Genomic DNA, 22,438 nt, shown 5'->3' with positions numbered 1-22,438 from the left:
TGTCCTTTTCGGGTGTTTGTGACTTTTCCACGGTGCTTGCCTTGCCGTGATTCTAACTCTCTGGCCCTCCCCAAGGCTGGCTTCGTCCTCCGCACGTGGGCCATGATCCGGCCAGGTCGGCTGAAGACCTGCATGCGGTTGGAGATGGCAGAAGAGCCCCGCGGTGAGGAACCCCACCCTGGACCCAGCCCTTCTTCCTGCTGTGCTTCTCACTCCTTCCTGGTTTGGGGTGAGTTTCTTGCTTTCTTGGGACACCATGATTTCATTAGGGCCAGCTCACATCTCTCTGTTCAAGAGTACAAACACACTTAATTTGGGAGGGGGCAGCCTACCAAGGTGACTGCTTTTCTACATCAACCTGGGGATCTGGGGGCCTGGAAGCTGCCTGACGTGGAGACCTTTGCCACACTGAGCCAGCGTGTGGGGTCCATCTGGCTGGCCGCGTGCCACGGGCCCACGACGGTAAGTGGGGAGTCCCCTGGGACGGCTCGGGCCAGCCACAGAGTGGGCCCTCAGGAAAGCTTTGCCGAACACGCTAAAGAAAGGGACCCAGGGTGCACTTGCCCGCCCGCCCGTCCAGGGGTGAGGAAATGGGAGTGCTCGTCTGCTCCACAGCTAGGAAAACACTGCGCCCCACCAGCCATGGCAACGTCGCTCCCTGTGAGAACAGCGGTTTCTCACACATGCGGCTTTGATAATGTCCTTTAATCAAATAGTGGTTTTTGAGTGAGTTCTTCTCTTGGCCTCTTTTCCTCACCCCTGAAATTGCAATGAGATAGGAATGTTTTTGTTTGTTTAAATAAAATCAGTAATGGTAGACAAGAAAGCGGAGGATCGGAGCCACACAATTCACTCGAGGACTCCTCATTTGTTTATTTGTGGGTTTATTTGTGGTTTACTTATTCAAGATGCGCTTCATGGAGCCGTCCAGTGCTCAGGGGTGGGGCTGCTCTGGAGTACCTGAGACCAGGCTTTGCATTAAGGATCCGAGGGTCCAGCTGGGTGCCCTGGGATGTTCCGAGCAGCAGTGTAACTCGCACGTTGGCCAGGCCAGGTGGTGCGGAAAGCAGGGGCTTCTGCCTGGCCCCAGGGGTGACAGCTGGGAGGGCAGGAAGAGAGGGGGCTCAGCTATGGACACCTTCCTTTCTGGGTTCCCAGGGGCTGAGCCCATGGCTCATGCATGGGCAGTGGGGTGTTTTCAGAGCCTACGGCCCTGTGGGGCCGGGCACTGGCATCCCTCATATCTGACGCTCTGGGCTAGCCATTAGGGTGGATGAGTTAAACTGCCCAGGGGTGCAGGTGGGAGATGGGAAAGGCCAGAGAGGTGAGGGAAGCTGATTCAATCCCCCCAGCCATTTAGGGAGCCTCAAGGGGGCCCCAGCACTGTCCTTGGCCCTGAAGCCAACATTGCCCCCTTGAAACCACACACTGGGTGTCTGGCAGAGGAAAGTTGGCGAACAGAACTCCACGCCAGGGTCGGACCCCTGCCCTCCCCTGGGAGTCTCTGGTTTCCAACGCAGCCTCCATAATGCTTTTTAATCAAACAGAGGATTTGGAGGCAGCTCTTCTGCAGCCCTGCCTTTCTCCCCTGAAATTGAAATGGGATGGGGATATTATTTTTAAACAAAAGCTGTCAGTGCAGGCAGAGGGGCAGAGGGATCCACACGGGGGGCTGTTGCCTTTGTCTGCTTATTCTTGCTCTCTGGAGAGCCCCACAGCCTGGAGAGAGGTGGGGAGTGTATGCCCAGGGCTAGCTCCAGGGAGGGGCCCAGGAAGGCTCTGTGCTGTGACATTTACTCCATGCTAGCATTTGCTGAGCCACCTGCAAACACAGTGACGTGCAGTAGAGGCCCGGGAGGGGCTTTGTACAGGGCAGGATGTGGGACCCCCAGGGGGGATCAGGGAAAGAGTCTGCGTAGCTGCTCTGTGCCAGACGCCCTCGGCTGCTAGACTCCTTCCTCAGGGACATGTGGGGCTCTCACAGGGTGGGCTGAGCCCAGGGGCTCAAGGTGAAGGCAAAGATCAACAGGGGGAGTCCAGGAAGCCACTCTGCCCGGCCACCCCAGACAACACCACGCCTTGGCAGCCCCCCACTGTCCCCGGAGTCTGGAATGGGACTGTCAGGTGCTCGCTCGCGAGCGCTCAGTCTCAGGCAAACGTGGAAGGCAGCCATGCTCACCACTGGGCACCAGCGCTCACGTATTTGGGGTTTTGTGTGTCATTAGGTAGAAAGTAGATAAAAACATAACAAGCTCTCCATTAAAGAACTTGAAACATAACAAGATACATTAGCCTCGCAGATGATCATCTCAGGAATTGCAGAAAGGCCGTTATTAAGTGTTGAAAGGCATTACCATTTTCAGGAAAATTCTTTTTTGATGGATTGGCCAATCCCTGAGTGATAAGGGGTAGAAATGAGGCCCTGACCAGCCAGGCAGTGGGGCACAGAGGACCCCATCACCCCAGTGGCAGGGAAGGGGTCTCTGGCCATTTGTCATTGTGCTAAGCAGTTCTCCAGGGGCTGCCTCTAGCTGGACGCTTCCAGGTGGGCACAGATGTCAGGGAAGGGCGGGTGGGCTTGTCTGAAAGCCTCTCCTCTCCCATCTGGGTGGGTGGGAGAGGGGACCGAGAGTGTAGGTCAGGCTCTACTCTCAAAGGGGAACAAAGTGGCCCCTCGCTCACCCCCGAGTTATCCCACCTGCAAGTTCCTCGTTGCAGCTCTGGGGCCCCTGACCTCCTGCCTCCTGAGTTGTGATTCAACCCGCAAATGTATTTCCAAGTACATTTCTCCAAATAATGTCAAAACCTGGCAAGACTTAAGGGCAACAGGATGCATGTGTTTCTTATTCATTCATTTACATGAAGTAACTTAAATGTGTTTTTTATGAGCAATCTGACTTCCAGAAAGAATGAAAAAAAAAATCTACCCGTCTTTAATGAGCTTGCTAATGAATTTTTCCTTGAAAAGAGGAAGGGAGCTTTACACAGAAGAGGTGTAGAGGGAGACAAATTAAGGTCCCAGTGGGTTAAAGGGCAGTGGACAATGCAGAAACCAGCATTGTTGGCTGCATTGGGAAAGCCCTGGGTTGCTGGGAGCATTTTCTTTTTAGGAGACTGGAATTTAACAAATTGTGAATATGTCCTGAGAACTCATCCCTCTCCACTCTGCTGCTCCCAGCCCTGTCCCCTCTCCTGAAGGAGGAATAAGGACGTCTAGCCCGGTCTCCCATTCTGGATTTGAGCAGATGGAAAATTCTGGAAAAGAGTTGTACTTTTCCAAATGAGGCCATCTCAAGAGTAGGGTTTCCAGTTTGAAAAGGAGAGGGACAAGTATAGGGTAGGGAGGGGTCTCCCTGTGGTGCCTGGTCCAAACGGGGCAGTCCCCAGCCTTGGCTGCCGGTGGGCTCTGTGGGGAGACTGCGGGAAGGGGTGCTGCAGGGCAGGCTTGCCCCCCTGGCGTGGCATGGGTCAGTGCTTCCGAGCCAGGAAAGGTGGGAGTGGAGGGAGACCTTGGGCACCCGAGGGGAGCAAAGAGACCTGCCCCTGATGGTGACCCTCCCAGGCACCCTGCAGCACTGCTACAGGACAGGACAGGGCAGGACAGCACCAGGAGAGGAGTCCCGAGTTGGGCTGGCTCTGGCCTCATGGAGAGATGATTTATCTGTGCCAAGGCGAGCTTCTTGGCACCCGAGGGGCCCATCTTTGGGACGCCCCTAGACCCCAGAAGTTCTAGTGCCCTGTGAATTTGTGTCAGGTCCTGAGGTCAGGGCCCGGGGCCCCAGCCCTCCCTCTGGACAGTGGGGGTCACTCTGACCAGGGGTCTCAGAACTAATGTCGTGAGGTCTCCGGACATTTCTCTGTTTGTCTTCCTAGTGCAGAGTAGGGCTGTGTAACCGAGGCAGGGGTGGGTCTCCCAACGTGCAGGGCATGTGTGTGAGAGAGCAATTAATTAGGGAAGAGGATGGTGGTGGAGGGTAGTCATGACTTTCTTAATTGCTCTCCAATTTCTTTGGCTTAAAAAAAAATTCAGATGGAGAGTTCTTAACTCCCCTAGCCTGGGAGAGAGGAGGGCCGCACCACCTCTTGCTGGCCTTCTCTTTGCACAGTGAATAGGGCCTTTGGCAGGGGCTTAAGGAGGAGACTCTTAGCCTGGGAGCTCCCAGGGCCATTTCAGATGGAAACAAAGGCGCAGGCAGAAAGGAATGTGGGGAGCCCCCATGGGGAACAGCCACCTGGGGATAATTGGGAGGGCGAGTGCAGATGGGTTTTCCCAGGTTCTGTGAATGCACTCTTTCAATGGAAGGTGCCTTTTCTTCAGATGAAAAGAAGAAAACCTCAATTACCTTCCCCTGAAACGGAGTGTGTGTGTGTTCCCTGCCGGGGGCTTTGGCAGCCCCTCGCCCTTGTGTGTGGGGAGTGCGGGGCCCCGCGCGGAGGCTGCACAATGACGCGCTTAACCAGCCGTCCTGCTCGCGTGACCCTGGAGGTGCTCACGCTCTCAGGTTCTAGGGCTTGATTTTTGGAAAGTGTCTTAGGAAAGAAGCAGCAGAGTGGCTGTGCCTATAAACAAAAATTTGATCAACCTGGGCCTCATGCCTGAAATTCAGGCTGAGAGACAGAATGGGGCCGAGGAGACAGAGCTCCAGGATGGAAAGTTGGGGAAAGAGGACAGCTAGGGGGCCAAAGAGTGACCACACGCCTGTGCCGGCCATTTGGGACAGTGGCTGGGCCGTCCCCTCTGCCCCTCCAGGCCTCACTCTGGGCTGTCCTGCAGATGGACATACAGTCGTCTCCTCCAGGTTGAGAAATTGGGGCCAGGGGGCTTGGGAAGCTGTGGGGCTGGTGTTTGCGGCCAGGGAGGATGAGAGGAGGGAGTCAGCATGGTCCCCAGGGTCATGGGCAGCCCCGAGGGAGGGGCCCTGTGTGTTGGAGGGAAACTGTTGGCACCACCACTGCCCCAAACTGCCCGAGGGTCAGGTCCTCCCGAGGAGCTGGGGTGAAGTCCCTGCCACGAGAGGGAGGAGTCCCAGGTCTCAGTCTTGGCTGGTGTCTTCGTTACTGCTGGCTTCTGGGCCTCAGTTTCCCCATTTGTAAAACGAGGCAGTAGCCATCAGTTCTACACATTCTGTAAGTCAGAAGCAGACTGGGATGGCAGTGCTGGAAAGGCAAGGCCCCTGTTTCACCCCAGTGTCCAGTTCACCCTCTGCCACCCGGAGCTTGTCAGGCGATCAGAGGAGAGGGCTCTGGGCACAGGTCCGCCAGCAGCCCTGGAGTGGCCTTCTGGAGACCTGGCGACAACCCACACTTAGCCCTGACTGTGGGTGTGATCTTGCCCCTGTCTCCAGACTCCTGGACCTCAGTTTCCCCATCCACAAAATGGCCGTCTGAGTGCCTCTGAGCTCTGCCAGCCTCTGGGTTTCTTCGGGCCTCCTCGGTGGTCATCTGTAGTTTGTTTGCTTGCTTGCTGGGTCTTCAGAGTGGTTTGGGACCTTGGAGACCACTGGCCCACTGTCCCCTCTGCTTTAGAGATGAGGAAACCAGAGACGCCAGAGGCCCAGAGCCCCACTCAGGTCGCACGGTGAGCTGGTGCAGGCCCCAGGGGAAGCGCACCGCCTCTCGCCAGCTCCTGCTCACCTGGTGCGCCCAGTGGGGCCGCAGTCAGCAGGGTCAGGGTCACCGGTCATCAGTGTGGGTCAGAGCTCTGGCTCGAGGCAAGCTGCGAGGGCTGCCCCACATGCCAGGCTGCAGGGCTGTGTTTGATGGAGCGCTATGCAAAGCAGGTGGGCCACGCGCCAGGTCTGAAAAACCTTGTAGGCTGTCGAGCTACTCGTGTGTAATGAGACTGGACCCGTGGCTGTCGTCCCAGGAGGGTGTGTCCCGGCCCCCTTGGCTCACCATGTGCCTTTCGGTCACGAGACCCTCAGCCACACCTCCACTGTACCCTGGCGCGCGCAGCTGAGAACTTCCTGAAAAAGCCATCACGATGGCACCTTCTGGAAAAGCGATCAGCCGCCGCCTGTGCTGGCTGTCGGTCTCAGACCCGACTTTGCAAACATCTTGTGCCGTCTCTTTGTGCTTCGGGGTGCCATGATAAATAGCTCACAAAGCCCTCGGTCGGGCCTGCGCCCGGTTATTGCCATGGTGGGCTGGCGCTTTTGTTTTGTGACCTTGGTTGCTACAATACCTACGAGCTGAAATGAGGAATCGGAGATTGCCAGCTTCAATTAGCCCGGCAGACGGCCCTTCCCAAGGCTGCCTCGGCCACTCTCCCCATTAATGGTGAACATGCGCCAAATAGGCCTTAATTCTCTCTAATTGCCCACTCCTGCAGCGAAAGAGGTGCAATTCCAGGGAGAGGCGCATGTAAACACCCCCTGTAACCTGACCAAGGGGAGTCAGACGGCCAACGGGGGCCTACGCGAGAGGGAACAGGATTTCAAAAGATGTCCCAATTACCTCTCCCGTTTTCATAAATGGGCCCGTAATGTCTAGGGCCTGGCCTCACAAAGGGACAGGAAATTAGCTCTGCCAAGAGCTTGCATTTGTCGGGGAAGTTGTAAGAGGGTGGTATTCACTCAACAGGTAGGAAGTATGAGATCTGAGGCAAGACTGATTATTTGTGTAACTGCCGGCTCTATTTCTTGAAATCTAGATTTTAATAAAAATTATCCTTTTATGTCTTCCTCTGTTCGAAACATCCACAAGCCACTTGTACTAAAGACATGCCAGCTCAATTAGGTCCTGTTTGCCTCCAGAAAAGAGTAATTTTTTAAATCTCAGGATGCAGAGCTAGAATTTTCTAATCCTATTAAGCCGTGGAGGATGTTTTCGGTGTGTTCACCAATACCTTCTACGTGGGTCATGAGCTCAGTGCACCCACTTATGAGGTCTGTGATCAAATGCTTGTGGCAATTGTTCCTCTGGACTCTATAAGGCCTCGTGTTTTCCTTTGGTTCCAGACAGTGACTCATCTCTGCAGCTTTTCTGACATTTGTTAAGATTCCAGCCTAGTGCTGCGTTATTAATACATCACGGCAAAGCCAGGGCTGGTACACGCAGCTTTTAAACCAAAGCACGATTTGCCAGGGCTGTGTCTTAGCACAGCAGCCTGGGGTCTGCACACAGAGTTAATTAAGGACAGTCAAGGACTCTGAGGGTTCATGGGGTCCCTGGAGCAGAAGCAAGGAAAAACCCAGATGCCCTGTGTTGCTTCTGATTTCCCCGCTCCTATTAAAAACACAACAAAGAACAAAACAAAAACAGCAAACCAAAGCACCCGAGCTTATTCCTGTGGGAAATGGCAGTGCCTTTGGTCTTGCTGTGTGTTCGTGGTCTGCAGCCTCCTTGTCACCCAGGACCACGGCGATGAGGAGGGGGCTCCACAGTCACTCTCAGGCTCCGGGGGTGGGGACGGGGGACAGGAAAGGGTCTCGAGTGGGGGTCAGCATACAGTGGGTGGTCCTGGGGCCTTTGGGCAACCAAAGTCTGCCCCTCAGTCACCCTCCAGCTCATTACTGCTTCATTTACACTTATTTCTTGGTTATCAAATCAACCAATTAGGGCAAAACAGCGTTGGGGAAGCACAAGCCCAGGGAAGGAGTTTTTAGGTGTGTTTGAAAGCAAGAGGTGTGCCCCGTGCCCACACCCGGTCTTGGGGGCTCCAGCTAGAGACTGGAGAGGCAGAGGCAGCGGGAGGGGGAGTCCTAGATGGCAGGGGAGTGGAAGCGAGCCTCTTCCTTCCTTGGGGTCCCTGGAGGGCTGGACAGCAGGCAGCCTGGACAGGTGGTTTGTGCCTCTGACCTATCACAACACACATTCCTCTCATTGCCTTTGTCTCCCAGGGGGCTTTGGGGGTGTCCCACGGGTCTCCCTGGGCCTCCTGCCTCCACCTGTGCCCCACCAGGAAAACAGTCCTCAGAGAGGGGGTCTCAGATGGACTCTGGGCCACTCCTCTTCCGGCCTCGGGCCTGGGGCCCCTTGCCCAGCTTGCAGTGCTGGTGGGACTTGGCCATGGCAGCCACCCTTCTGCACCTACCTACCTTTACTGCACTCTCTTAACACATTTTAAAAATCAACTCATTAAAAACATTTTTTTTAGTGAATATTTTTCTAAGTTGTTTTCAGTTTACAGAAAAATTGGGGGGGAGCACAGAGAATTCCTATTCCCCCCAGTTGCTCTCTCATTAACGTCTCGCCTCTGAGTGTCACATTTGTGACAATCGTTGGGCTGATAATGAGACATTATTGTGAACTAGAGTCTGTAGTTTACATCATTAGGGCTCACTTCTTGTGACGTACGTCCTGCGGGTCTTGATGAATGTGTAATGACACGTGGCCACTGTTGCTGAGCTCAGTTTTTCTTTAACTTGAAATTTAAGGCACATGCTTGATGCCAAAGACGCCATGTGCCTGTCGTGGCATTGCCTGGTCCCTATTAAAATGTGTTCCTGATTGCCAAGGCCAGGATGTTCAGCCACCGCGAAATTCTCTTGCATCCCGCGACGTGTGCGCCATGGTTTTAGGAAATGCTGCACATGAGCAGCCCCACGGGCCTCCGTGTGGCCCGTAGCCTGCCCCAGTGGCACCGCACTGCCCCGGTCTCCTGCAGGGTCAGCAGCCCCACCGACCCCAGCCAGGGCACAGCCACCACCCTTTACATGTCAGCCCAGTTCTCATCTGTGCAGTGGCCCTAAACTTTGGGTTCCACAAAGCAGCACCTGGTCCCACAGGCAGCCCTGAGCCAAGGGCTGTGGGCCAGGAGCCATGTCGCGTCACCACGCCCACCCCTCCGCTAACGCTGGTGGTGGGTGGGTTGAGAAGCGCTTGGTTTCACCAGTTCCACACTTGCTGGATGTTGAGGGGTGGGGGTCCCAGCTTCAGGCCACTCCTGCCCCCAGGGAGCTTTGCCCTCATCTACTCTCCTCTTCCTCCTCCTCCTCCTCCCTGGGCTGGCTGAGGTTCCATTCAGTGACGTTGTGCTTTCTCCTTCCAGTGGAAGCCATCACCTGGAATCCTGCATGGGAAAGGACCTCAGCCATGGGACCCCAGCACCCTCCAGCTCTAAACCGTAAGTCTCTGGAGTGTAAGGAGTGGGGGGGCTGCCACCCAGGGCATCGCCAGCCGAGCCTCGTGGCAGGGACTGGCGGGCACTGGCCCATGGCCTGCTCATGGGGAGGGGGCTGCACTGTGAGCCAAGCCGAGGGCAGACCTGGAGGCTCGTGTTCTAAGACAGGAGCCCCCAGCCTCCTTGTGGTGTTGTCTCTGTGGCAAAGGAATTCTATAGGAGGCTTCGAGTGTCGGACCCCAACAGAATTTCTTCTTTTTCACTCTTCCAAATGAATGGCCCTTTCATTATTGAGTCTCCCTTTGGCTCTTGTGCCGCAGGGCAGACTGGGATGCGAGTGCCCTGTGACTGGGAGAGCGCGGGCTGAGGGACTGGCCTCTCAAATGGGCTTGGAGCTCCAATGACCTTCACTCACCCCCTCGAAATGTCTGGAAAACATAATGGGCAGATTTTCTGTCTTCAAAGTTTCCGGCTAAACCTCTTCAAGTTCTTTATTGTTTGGGACTGAGACACTCAGGGATGGTAATGGGGTGTTTCTTTTGTGTTTGCCTTGAAAGGCCAAAATATTTTTATACTGCAACAGACAAAGCCACCTATTTAAAAATGAACTCAATGTCCGTCGTTTCCCACCGGGAGACTATGTACCATGTGTGTGTTTCTGTGTATTCTGGGGTCTTGAAACAGGTTTCTCATGGGGATGGCCATTCACCAGGGTCCACAGGGGCAGAGCTCAAAGCGTCTGCCCTGCCAAGGGGGCTTGGGGAGTGGGGGCCCTAGTCTCAGACCTGCCCGCAGTGTGTCTAGGACGTGAGCCGGGGAGGGTCTGGTAGTAAACTAACACTTCCTTTGTCTCTCTTCTGCATCTGCCATTTGTATGTGTCTCTGGACTGTGGGTTGTCTATACCTTGGCGGTTAACTCAGTGGGAGGAAGAGGAAGGTCTAAGATATTGTGAATGTTCTGTTTTTTTGTTATTGGGAGGTCATTTCACTGGTCTCTATTACATTATGTAGCAAATGATTGGATGAGTGAATGAATGAAGCACGAAGGAATGAATAAACACATGAACAGGTCAAGAAGTAGGCAAGCCAGGTGGGAGCATGCACTGAACAAGACTGGTCCACTCACTTTGACGCCCAGGCAATCAATATACAAATCCACATCCGTAAACTATCGAATCAGTAAGTACATAGGGCCACACACAAACCAATGTCAGGTCATCATGGACCAGGGAATCTGTGTAATTCAAATAGATGCCCCTGACACTTGTCAATAAAAAAAACAGAACCCAAATGAAAGAAAGAATGAATGAATGAGAAGTGGAAATATGCATAATGATGCATAGATTTTGAGGGGATCTGAATGATCAAAAAGGAGAAAGGAAAGGTGAGAAAGCAAAATGACAAATAAAAGGAAGAGGGATAATTTAAAAATTAGAGGATGAGTAACTATCTAAGGAGGACTGTGTCAGGTGGTTACAAAACAAGTATTAGGATTAATACAAATAACATATGCTCCTGGCATAGAAAACTAAATACACAGTGGAGAAAGAGTTCAAAGAACAGCAAAGAAACAAAGAGGACCCAGTGGGCCAAAGATGAACATGTACTTTAACCAGAAGTTATCACCCGAAGGCTCCACATAAATAAATAATAAATACCAAAATAAAAGAAAGCAAAAAAACCCAAAGTAACGGATGAACGGACGAATGAATGAGTGAACAATGGACATGTGGAACCCAGTGCCAGGAGACAGGGTGGCTTGAGGGGTTTCGAGTCATCCAGTCCTGGGAACTGAGGTCTGTTAGGGAAAGGATGCGAGAAAGAGAGAATAAAATAAAATATCAGTAAAAATCAAGCAATAAAGAAAAAGTAACAAATGTTAAGTATAGAAATACATTAATATTCGACAAATATATAAAAGAAGGTAAATGCTAAAGGTGGTAATAAAAGATCATCATGGATCAAGGGTTATGGTTATTCCACTTCTAAGAAACCGCAGTTTTATCAATAAAATAATAAGTGTCTAAATGAACAAGTCAGTGAGTACCTAAAGAAACAAAGAAGGGGTGAGGTAAAGGGAGGGGCTGTGGACCCCAGGACTCCTGGTGAGGATCAGGGGTGTGATGAGTCCCCTGTGAACACAGAAGCAACAACTGTCTGGATAAATGGGTAGGTCCACGATAGAGAGTTAGGCTAGGGCTCATCATATAAGGAGGGTGTCACAATCTGAGCACCTGATTCCACTAACAGAGGAATACCTAACAAAAACAGAAAAAGCAGGAAGGAAGGATGGCGTGAATGAATGAGGGAAGGAATTGGTGCATGAGGGAGACACGGAGCTGTGTGGGCCAAGGATGGGGGGTTGCAGGTGGCTTTGTCTGTGGCGACTGAGCTCCTCCAAAGAGGGGATGAATGCAAGAAAGAAAGAGTAAGAGAGTGAAAGAGAGAGACAATGAAAATGAAAAGAAATGTTAAAAACTAGCTGAAAAGGAAGAAAGGTAACGCATTAAGAAATGAATAGATAAATCCAGACACAAGAGAGCCATGCTAGGAGTAAGAATGAAAGGGTGTGTGAACCGAGCACGCTACTTAATTAACGTCTGTGCTTCTGAGATGGACAACCACCCACCCACCCACCCACCCAAGGAACGGTTCAAAGCATGAATGCATCAGGGAGGACTTCAGTGGGGCCCAGGAGGGGAGGGCCCATTAACTACAGATTATGATGTATCCAATTAGGTGCACCTGCCGTCTAGAAGTGCAGAAATAAGTATTTAAATAGAAAGAAAGACTGAATGGATGCATGAATGCATGAATGAATGAATGAGAAAAAAGATTTGCATTGACTGATGAGGAGGGTGTTGTAGAGAGGGTTGGGGTCATTGATCCTGGGTGCTATTCTCCAAAAGAATGAAAGAAAGAAAGGGGGAGTGAGTGATAAAGAGAAACAATAAGATGGGAAAAAAATGAAAATTGGGAAAAAAAGAAGTGAAAAAGATAAGTAATTCGGTTTAACAATGACGTCTATGAAAGGGGGCTGGTTAAGCACAAGTTATCCCCATTAATTCAAATCTGTGGCCCTGAAATTTATAAATAATAACTTAAAAAATGCCACAAGTAAAAGACTGAATCAAAGAATAGATGCGTGCATTCTGTAGGAATGCAAGAAAAGTAGCTGGGAAAATCGAGAGAATGAGAGAAGGAAAGATGTAGGAAAAGAAAATAAAATAGACATGGAAAAGGAAGGGCACTTCCTAGATTAGTATCTAAATGTAATGAATAAATATTACTCATTAAATAAATAGCTAGTAAAATTTGAGGTTCATCAATAAAAGCACAAACAGCTAAAAGAAGGAAAGAGTAGAGGGGAGAATGAATGAATGAATGAGAAATGATGATTTTAATTAACTCACTTCTGCACTCGGGGTCCACCAGAATAAAAGAATGCAAAAAAGAGAAAGCAAGAAAAAGGGAATGTAGAAAATAAAGACAAGATATATATAAGCAATAAAAACATTGTGAATAAATAAATACATAAATATGTGAGAAAGAGAGCCATGTGAGGACAAAAGAAAAAAAAATGAGAAAAGACAGCAAGAATTATGACTAATTCAAAACTGGGCTCCTCAGATAGTTAAATAAATCCTGAACCAAATCACCAATCCGAGGAATTAAGGAACAAAGGAGAGCCCCACATGGGCCGGTGTCGAGAAGGCTCCGGGAACCACAGATTACGGTTAATCCAATTGTGTGCACCTGAGGTCCATAAATAAAAGAATAAATATTGAAATAAAAGAGTGACAGAAAGAATGAATGGACACATGAACGACTGAATTAGAGATGGAAACGGCTGGAGCAGCCTCGCCCTGGGGACTGTCAGTCATCTCACTCTGGGCATCTGAGGTCCGTAAGAATGAAAAGATGCAGGAAAGGAAGTGTCAGAGAGTCAAAGGAACAGATAAGAAAGTCAAAATGAAACTAAATGAAAGAGAAAGGGGGAAAAAAACAACAAAAAAAGGAAGCAACGCATGGGCGTGTCTGTAAGAGCAGGGTCTGTTAGGATTCGTAATGAGGTTGTCATTAATCCTGAAGATTGATGAGATAATCCAGACCCAGGTTCCTAGGGGGAGGGGAGATGGAGAAAATGAAAAAAGAAGTGGAAAAGGAAAAAGGAAAGATAACAAACAAACAACCAAAGTGATAAATGGGTAGTTAAGAGAGGCTGTCTGAACAAGGATTATAATTAGTTCCCATACATACTCCTTAAATAGGTAAATACATTACACCTTTCAAAGAATAAATGAAAAATAGAGGAACATACCCGGCCCCAAAACAAGGCTGCATCTTCCACCACTGTAATAAAATATAGGCAATTGAGGTTCATAAATAAAAGAATAAATACTTAAATGTAAAAGGTGACTAAATGCAGGGAAGAAAGATTGCAGACGCAAATAAATACATGTGCCAATGATATTTGTTTTGCACGTGGGGTTTTGGCTAATACAATTATGTTCACAGGAGACTAATAAAAAAAATACCCCAAATAAGCAAGAAAGGAAGGACCGATGAGTGAGCGAGTGAGAGAATGCATGAATGAATGAATGATATGTGGTGCTTCCTGGGAGGGCGTGTTGCCCACGGGCCCTGGTTCATCGGTTCTGGTGCCTGAGGTTATAAGAATGAGAGAATAAGGGAGAGTGAGAAAAAGAGAGAAAGATGAAATTGGGGAAGAAGTAAGAAAGGAATAAGGAATACAAGTAACACATGAGTAAACAAACAGGACTGTGAATGGGGCCTTCATGAACTGAGGGTTACGATTAATTTAAAGCTATGCTACTCAAGTCTGGAAACAGAGGGATCAAATCGGAATGAATGAATGAATGGATGAGAGGATGGCAGGAAGATAGGAAAAGAAGGGAGGAAGGGAGGAAGGAACCTTCTCTCCAGGTTTCTGTGCCTGCTAGTTTTGTGCTCTAGCCAGTGGGATGAGGTGGTTCACAGAGAAGGGTGGCATGTCGTGTGCTTGTTCCACGCACTTTTCCTGCCAGGGAGGAGAAGGCTCAGGAAGACCCTGGCCTTGGAGTGCCATTGCCATATCTTGGCTATGCGGGCCATTTCACTTCACCTCCCTCATCCTCAGTTTCCCCGTCTGTAAACTTGGAATGGCGTCAGCTCCCTACTTGGGTAGATCTTGGGGGTACATGCTCACTCCTGTTGGCAGTGCCCTATCTATAGCCCTGGATAGGCGGGAAGGGCTCGGGGCCCGGGGCCCTGCAGAGGGTTACATGGACAAGTGGTGCTGAGCCTGGGGTCACTTGGTCCCCCTGGGCATGGGTCACCTGCGGGCTCCGTGCGGAGGGAGGCCTCTCCCGCCAGGGGGCAGCAGAGGGTCAGGGAGCAGGACCTTGGGTGTGGCAGGCGCCCGTCACTGCCAGGGCCTGGTGCAGGGGAAAGTGAGAAGGGGGCCAGAAGCTCCTGACAAGGGTGACCCAGGAGCCCAGGGACCCGGGAGCCCCGGGCAAGCCACCAGAGACCTTGTCCTCGTCACTCTCTGCAGTCCGCCCAGGCAGCCCCACCTGGTCTCCCACTGCAGGTGCCTGCCTCTCCAGGAGGGGTCCTGGAGCAGGTGCAGCTCAGCCCGGGCTGCAGAAGTGGTCCCGGGACCCTGGTCCCCCTGACGCGCCATCCCCAGATCCCTGTTCAAGGCCTCTGTCTTCTCAACCGTCCTGCGCTGTGCTCTGTATCGCGGTGGCCGCGGCGCTGTGTGTGGACTTGTCTTCTCCCCGCGACTGGCCCTCGGGGAGGCGTGGGGAGACCCGGAGAGTTGTCCGCGCCCACATTCCTCCCCAGGGACTCCCCGGTCCTGGGGAGGCCTCTCTCTCCTAGTGGACAGAACTCGTGCAGTTACGTGTTGTGTGCCTATGTTTGTCTGTAAAAACAAGGACCAAAGTCCCCCTTGATTTCTCAATTCCCATTTGGGACGTTTAAAAACAAATTGGATTCTTAACAAGTGCCCGAAGCAGGAGGAGCACAGCTTGGCTGGACCCGGGATGCTTGGCTGGGAGCACGTGCAGACCAGGGGTGGGAGCAGGGCCTGTGGGCACAGGGCGGGTGGGCTGCTGCGGGTGGGGGTCCAGAGGCCGGAGGTCAGAGCTGAGGGCGTCCAAGCTGGGCAGGGCGCGGGCATCAGAGCTGCAGGGTTCGCAGACAGCATGCGAGGGAGGGGTTGGGGAGGGAGGGAGGAAGACGAGGGTGACTCCCATGCTTCTAGTGCGGGCACCGGAGCGCGGCAACGGCCTTTAGAAGATGGAGGACGACGCAGAATTTGTGTGTCAGGAGCCACCTTCCGGGCCTCTAGCACCACATGTCTGGGCCACGTGAGCACGGCCACGTGGGCCTGATGTGGCGCTGGGGGCGCAGAGGTCTCCTCTCCTCTTTCAGAATCTAGGGGTTCTCAGCTCTGCCTTGCCTGGCCTGAGGTCTGGGGGTGCACTTGTTATCCCTGGGGACACCTGCTAACACAAGCCCAGTGTCCTGTTGGATGCCGTTGGGTGGGGGTGGGGGGGCTCAGGGCAGAAAGAGACCAGGAGGATCTTTTGGAAGAACCACGTGCAGTTGTTTAGAGTCAGGTGAGGCTCAGGAAGACGGCAAGTATGGGGTGTAGACAGCGAGCAGGAGGGGGCCATAAGCATGCACTGGGAGATAGGAAGGGACAGGTAACGTTGGCTGGGACACAAGCAAATCTCTAGGACAGCCTTCCCCCAGCATCTGAGGGGCTGTCCCGGGGGGTCACACCGGGTTGAACTGGGCAAGAGGAGAAGCTCCCGGGAGACCCCGTGATACCCTGGAGGGCAGGTGGGTTTGGGTGGGCATGCTGAGGCAGTGAGGGACAGAGCAGGGCTCTTAGAGTCTTGGACTCTCAAGAGTTCTGCATCTGGAATCTGAGGGTCTTTAGTTCTGGGGCTCTGAGGCTCTCTGCACGTGCCCCCCACCTGGCTCTGTCTGTGCCTAACCCCCAAGGTCAAGTGGGGTTCCAGCGCTCCTGTCTCATCAGGGCCCATCTTTAAGTGCGCATTTCTTACTTTCAACTTTTTAAAACAAGAGCAAATCTCGCCCCTTGATTTCGACATCCACGTGCACCCACATACAAATCCTTCTCCCGGGGACACCAGAAGCCACAACTCTCCTGGCCTCCCTGCGACTCCCAACTTCCTCCTTGGGAAGCTTGGCCTCTGGGCCACCCTTCCTGAGGACGGAGGGTGAAGGCCACAGTTGTATTCCTGATGTAAGTGGGCCCCTTGTGTTCCTAATGTAAACAACGTGGGTAGCATGTGACCTAGAGCAGGGGAAATGCATCCACAGCCCGCCGCGCTGACGCGCCAACCATCGTTTTCTCTCCCTTTCAAATTCTTGTCTATAGGCATCTTTTTTTTTTTAACACAGGCATCTATTTTTTAATGAGCATCCCCCTTTTAAACCTAATTGCCATTTTTCACCACGTACACTTTTTTTGCCTCCCGCCTTTTCCATTTAATAGTCTGTCATCAACATTTTTCTTTGTTCCTTCATCTTCATAACCTCGCTGGCCGCACCGTGTCCCACTGAGCGAGTCTGGCATCATTTGCAAAACCACCCTGCTGTTGTTATGCATAAATCATCTTTTTTTAATATTATAAATTATGCCACAACTAACGGCTTAGCAAATCCACTTTCCTTCATTCTCATGAATTACTTTCTTACACCCAGAGATTATCATCGCTTCACGGCGTATCGGTTTCCCCTGCTAGACTGTGAGCCCGTAAGGACAGTGAGCTCGCCAGACTGCTCTTTGTACCTCCGTGCCCGACATGTTGCAGACTCTAAATAAATGAGTGGAAGGAAGAGAGGAGGGTGTGAGTGGGCAGGGGGTGAGCGCCTGGCTGATGGATGAGACGGGGGAAGGATGGGTAAATGGATGGGTGAGTGAACGAATGAATTTCCTATGGTTGAGCTTTTTGAATGAAAGGCAGGGATTTCTGTATGGATATTAATTAGTTTCAGAAGGCTTACAGCACTTTACAATGTTTAGCAATGTATTAGCATTTAATTAAGGTATTGGTAGTTTATCTCTGTTAAAAAGCGCTTTTGCACCATTTTAACTCGCACTGCTCTGATTACTAATGAAGGCGGAACACTCCCACCTATGTTTGTTAACAGATTGTACCTTATCTTCTGTGAACTGTTTGTCCAAGTCCATGGGTCATGGCTTTCTGAAGCGGCTGGTCAAGGGTGTCCTTGAGACGTAGTGAGTCCTTCTGTCACTGGGGGCATTCAAGGAACCAGACAGTGGCTGGGTAGCAGGGAGGGTAGTTTTAAGGAAATTCAAATGATGGTGTGGGGTTGGCCTAGATGGCCTCTCAGGTCTGTTTGGATTTGCTTACCCTGGGGAATGGGTGATGAGGACAAAGACACCTTCCTTGTGGCAGAGAGGGGACATTTGAGGTTGCACCTCCTGGGCGTGCTTGTGCATGTACGATTTATAAACTCCATAGCCTTAGTGGGATGGGACTATATCCTTGACCCCAAGGCCCAGACACCGTGCCCAGCACCTTGCCTAGTCAGTCGGGGGCCTGGCTGGCTCAGTCGCCCACCCCTGTTCTTCCTCAAGGAAGCCAGACTCCGGGACCTCCATCCTCCCCGCTCTTAGGGGAATTGGGTTCCCAGTGTCCTGTGATGTGTCAGCAGATGTCCCCGAGCCCTGGCCTGCACATGCTGCCTCAGTGGTGGCCTTTGGGGTTTAACCAACGAATGGGACATTTTGGATCAGGACTGATGGGAGTTTCTTCAGCTGGAGCACTTAAATTCCACCAGCTGAGGAGCAGAACAAGCCCCATGCTCTTCTTGGGCCTCCCCTCAGCCCTACCCCAAAGCTAGCTGGGCTCCAAGGTCAGTCACAGCCATTTAGGGAGGGCACGTTACCTAAGGTGGGCTCGCCCCTGCTCCCCAGAACCCCGTCCTCTCTGGGCGGAGAGCTGCCCCTTAACCCGGCCCCTCTACTATAGCACTGTGCGCTGTTTGCCTGTGTCAGAGCCCCTCACCCTGCGTTTATCTCGGCATTGAAGCTTGGGAGGCCGACGGCGATTTTCAACATGACCTTGGTGCATCCATCCATCCATGCATCCGGCCTACATTTCTTGACCTGGTGCTTTTGGCCTTCACCTCTCCTGGAAGCAAACCTTTTCCCTTTGGGGCGGGCTGTGAGCGCCATGGGCTGCGGTAGTGAAGCGAATACCCTTCTTCGTAGCTGCCTCCTTGGGGTCACTGCTCTGAGCATGTCCCAGCTGGATCTCATCTGCCACCGTCACCCCATGGCTTCTCCCCCACGGTGCTTTCCATGCATCACACACGCAACTGTGGCCCAGGGGCGGGGCCGGGAGTGGCCGGGGTCACGCCCTGTCCCCAGGAGCGGAGACTCCTCCCTAGGCCTTCCCCGCCCGCCCCCAGCGCATCGTCCCTGCCATGAGCTTTGCCTCCAGCCTTGCAGCTTCCTCCCCCAGACCGCAGTGGTTGTAACTCATCCATTCATTCCTTCATTCCTTCATTCCTTCACAGTCAACACACATTTTTAAAAATTAGCTAGTGCTATACTAGAGCTGGCTCCCGAGGACTCATTTCAGCATTGCCTTTTGAGGGAAAAGATGAACACGTTGGTGAAGGGGCCGTGCTTTTGTGTCGGTAGCAAGGCGCGGTCCTTGACTCGGCTCCAACTTCCAGATCTGAGTTCTGTTGCAAGTGTGATTTCCCCTCCAACTTTGTCCCTTATAAAACTCGGTTGATTAGTAATCAGCAAACTGTGTTCCCAGGGTGCTGACAAATCAAAGCCCATACCCTCAAAAGGCCAAAACGAGAGCTGGGGGGTCTGAGATGAGCGACTGCTTCTGGCTGTGAGCAGGCTTTCAAGTCATTAGAACACTCCAACCTTTCCTGGAGGTGATTTTGGAGCCATTCCTGTCCCTTTCAAGATTAGTTAATGCCTGGCTCTATTTAGAGAAAATTGGGGGAGATGATTGCTCACGGGGGTGATAAGAATCATGTCCCACGCAGGGGTCCATACAGAACAATCCATCGGCAGACCTGGCGTTCAAGGCACACGGTGCTTTGCAAGCTCTGGGCCCAGCCCCCGGCAGTCCTGCAGGTCCGGCCAGGAGAGAACTTCCTCCAGCTCCCTGCTGCCTGAGTGGGACGAGGCACAGGTCTTGGGGGCTCGACCTAGAATTCTGAATTTTATTCATTGCATCGGAGAGGAAGTGTAGCAGTCAAAGCCAGGACCCTGGAGCTGGACAAACTTGTGTGGTTTAAACTTACTGTGAGAGTGTGTGAGTCTGTCTTCTGGGGACGGCTGTGGCACCCACCTCGCAGGGCTGTTGTGAGGACCGATGTAACCGTGATTTCCAACTGTGATTCTGAAAGGGCGGTGTGCGTGTCCCCGGGGCTGCGCCAGGAGAGTCCTCACGCGGGCAGCTTAGTGGGAAATTGATTTTCTTCTAAACATGGAGGGGTGTATGGCGGGATGGAATGCTCAATCCCTGTGACAGTTTAAGATTAAATAGGCGTAATTTGGCAGGAACTTTCATGCTAGGGCTTGGGGGACTCTTTGTGCAAGGCCCCTGGACCCCCGGGGGCAAGTGTTCTCGCCCACTCTGTGGAAGCTGGAGATGCTTTGGCAGTGCCTACCTCTGAGCCTGGCTGTGGGCGGCACCCACGTCCAACCCGCTTCAAAAGGCCCCTCCTGGTGGTGTCCTTCCCCACAAAATATTAGGCACCACCTTCAAAAACACTGCCTTGTTCCCTTCCCATGTCCCCTCCCCCCACTGACAACATTTGGGCCCAAAGGCCAGTCTGGGTGCCTAACACAGTGCCCGGCAAGCGGTAGGGACTCACTTGTCATTTTTGTTGAATGGATGGACAGCTAATAACATTGTAACCAGTTGCAAGGGGCAGATGTTTATAACCTTTACTAAGAGATTGTATTTTGCTCTTAATTAACCTGTTAACACTTGTCATACTGTATCTTATGAACTTTTGTATGCCACGTGTTGTTTGAAAACCAGGATTCTTATTTCAGGTGTCCTGCGATTGAACTTTAGCTGCCCAATGAGAGTGTGTGTTTTGTGTTAGAAAGAGCCCAGGCTTTGGAATCTGGCAGAGCCAGCGGCCACTTAACTAACTGCACAGTGTTGGGCAAGTCCCTTGGCCTCTCTGACCCTCGGTCTCCTTTTCTCTAAGCTGTGGGTCACCAGAAAGCCTACCTACCTCACAGGGTTGTTGTGAGGGCCCAGGGCTGGGTACGTATTAACAGCGCGGTGCAACGCTGGCTTTTGCTGGGCATGGGCAGATGGTGGGGGTTGTCAAAAGCACCAGTGATGCCTTTATTAGTCCTGAGTGAATAAAAAGTCAGCATTGACCTTACGCCGATTGTATTTCCAGCAGTCAATGGGATGCGGAAGACACAGGCGGATCCGTCTGCGAGCGTTCAGTGATGTGGGCCCAGGGTAAATATTTGTGTGATTGATGAGTGATGGCATTTTCCTTCTTCGGAGGTTTCCCTCTTGCCTCCTGCATTCCTTCGCGGGCAGCTGCTTCTCGCGGGCGGGCCACTGCTTTGGGTTTGCCGTACCTGTCAGTGCCATGAGGAGTCGGTCCGTCTGTTTGGGGGGGGCTTCTTCAAACACTTGCATGCGCCCTGCTTTAGTTTGTCTGGGCGGGGCGGCGGGGAGTGACCCAGACAGGATGAGCAGGGGCTTCTGGGGAGTGTCTTTGGGGTGCTACAACTCTTTCCACCCTTTTGCGGAAAGGCCTGTGCTCCCAACTGCCTCACGCCCCTGCCTTTCTTTCGCTGGCTGGAAGGTAAAAAAATTAGCATTCAGCATCCTCCTGGCCTGGCACCAAGCTTGGGGCTCACGCACATGTTTGCCTGCTCCAACCAGGGTGTGGACGCATCTTATAGATGAGCACCTCGAGGACCAGGGACAGCTGGGTGTCAGAGCAGGACTTCATAGCCCAGCAGGGCTCTGGTGGGCGGCAGGGGAGTGGTCTGTGTGTACAGGGGTGAGTAGGGGGTCACGCCCCTCCAGGGCTGCTAGTTAGACGTGGGGACCAGGCAGCATTAGAGAAGATGCTTGGCTGGCAGGAGTCCCAGGGGACGTCCCGGCATTTCCCATCAGGGCTCTCTTCCCCAGGCCACTGAATTCCTCTTCCAGCCTCTTGCAAGTGGGGGAGGAGTATTCCGCTTTCACATCCCCGAATTCCAGCTGGGGGGCATTTGAGTTGGGTATGTCTTTTGCTCCCCCACCCCTGCCCCACAGAAGCCTCCATGTCCCTCTGTTTGTCTCCGGCTTTCACGGCCTCGGTGGTCAGGCCCTTGGCCCCCTTACGGCCTCTCCTCACTGCAGCCCAAGCTTTGAGGGTGCTGCCTGGCCGCCAGGCCTGCCGCCGAGACCGCTGGCCTCCCCGATCCTCCCCTCCCCTCTGCTGAGGGGGCCCGTGCAGTGTAGCCTTTGGTGTCTGCACCATATTCATCCCCTGTCCTTGAGAACTTGTTGGGAGCAGAGGAGGGGCCTTACCTTGGTGCTCCCGAGGGGCCCCGTAGTAGGGACAGGGGTGTAGGGCCCTCGTCCCAGGGGATGTCGAGTCTGTGTTTGGGTGTCTGCTCCCGGGTGGACCTTGGGCTCCTAGCGGGCCAAGCCTGTGTATGACCCAGGGATGGGGGACTCTCAGGTGCCTAGTGTCCCCTTGAGGTGGGCAGGGCTGGCGGGTGAGAAAGCAGGGGCTCCAGGAGGTATCGGCTGACCTGCACTTGAAGCCCCCACTTTGAGGCCTCTGCTGCTCTGACCTTTTACAGTCCTACTTCCTGCACTAGTAGGTGCCCAATAGATGCTCACTGACTGGGGAGGGCAGGCTTCAGTGGGTGTGAAGAGCTGAATGCTCTATTTGGCTGGTGCACATGTGTGCACCTTCAGGAGGAAAGGTGTGCTTTCTTGGCAGACTCTGCGGAGGAAGCTCTTAGGGGTCTCTGCCTGTGCCGAGGCCACAGCCCTGGGCAAATGGCAGCCTCTGGAGGGTCCCTCCTGGTGCAAACACAATTTTGGAAGTAGGTATATAAAGAATAAGACTTCACCTGGACTAAAATGTCCTCATCGGTGTTGCAGCCCAGGTGATTTTGATAATTTGGCATTTGGCAATTTCCCGATGGAGGGATGTCCCGGCCATGCCCACACACACCCTCTCTGAGGCTGGGCTCAGGGCTCAGAAGCCTCTGCCCTGGGGCAAGGGAGGTTGTTCCGCCTGAAAGGCCTTTGTGCCCACCACTGGTGACAATCAGCATTGACATGTGAG

The 22,438-nt window shown here is 52.6% G+C and overlaps 1 long non-coding RNA gene across 1 annotated transcript; it reads left to right on the top strand.

The window, feature by feature from the left end:
• Positions 1-211: 211 nt before the first annotated feature.
• On the top strand, positions 212-20,547 carry LOC123644464. The gene is made up of 3 exons (XR_006737143.1): positions 212-229; positions 8,993-9,067; positions 20,531-20,547. It is a non-coding gene; the product is annotated as an uncharacterized LOC123644464 (long non-coding RNA).
• The last annotated feature ends 1,891 nt before the right edge of the window (positions 20,548-22,438 follow it).

This window comes from Lemur catta, chromosome 1 (assembly GCF_020740605.2).
Source record: "Lemur catta isolate mLemCat1 chromosome 1, mLemCat1.pri, whole genome shotgun sequence".
In the NCBI taxonomy this organism is placed as follows: domain Eukaryota; kingdom Metazoa; phylum Chordata; class Mammalia; order Primates; family Lemuridae; genus Lemur; species Lemur catta.
This window is presented reverse-complemented; position numbering and strand designations above follow the sequence as displayed.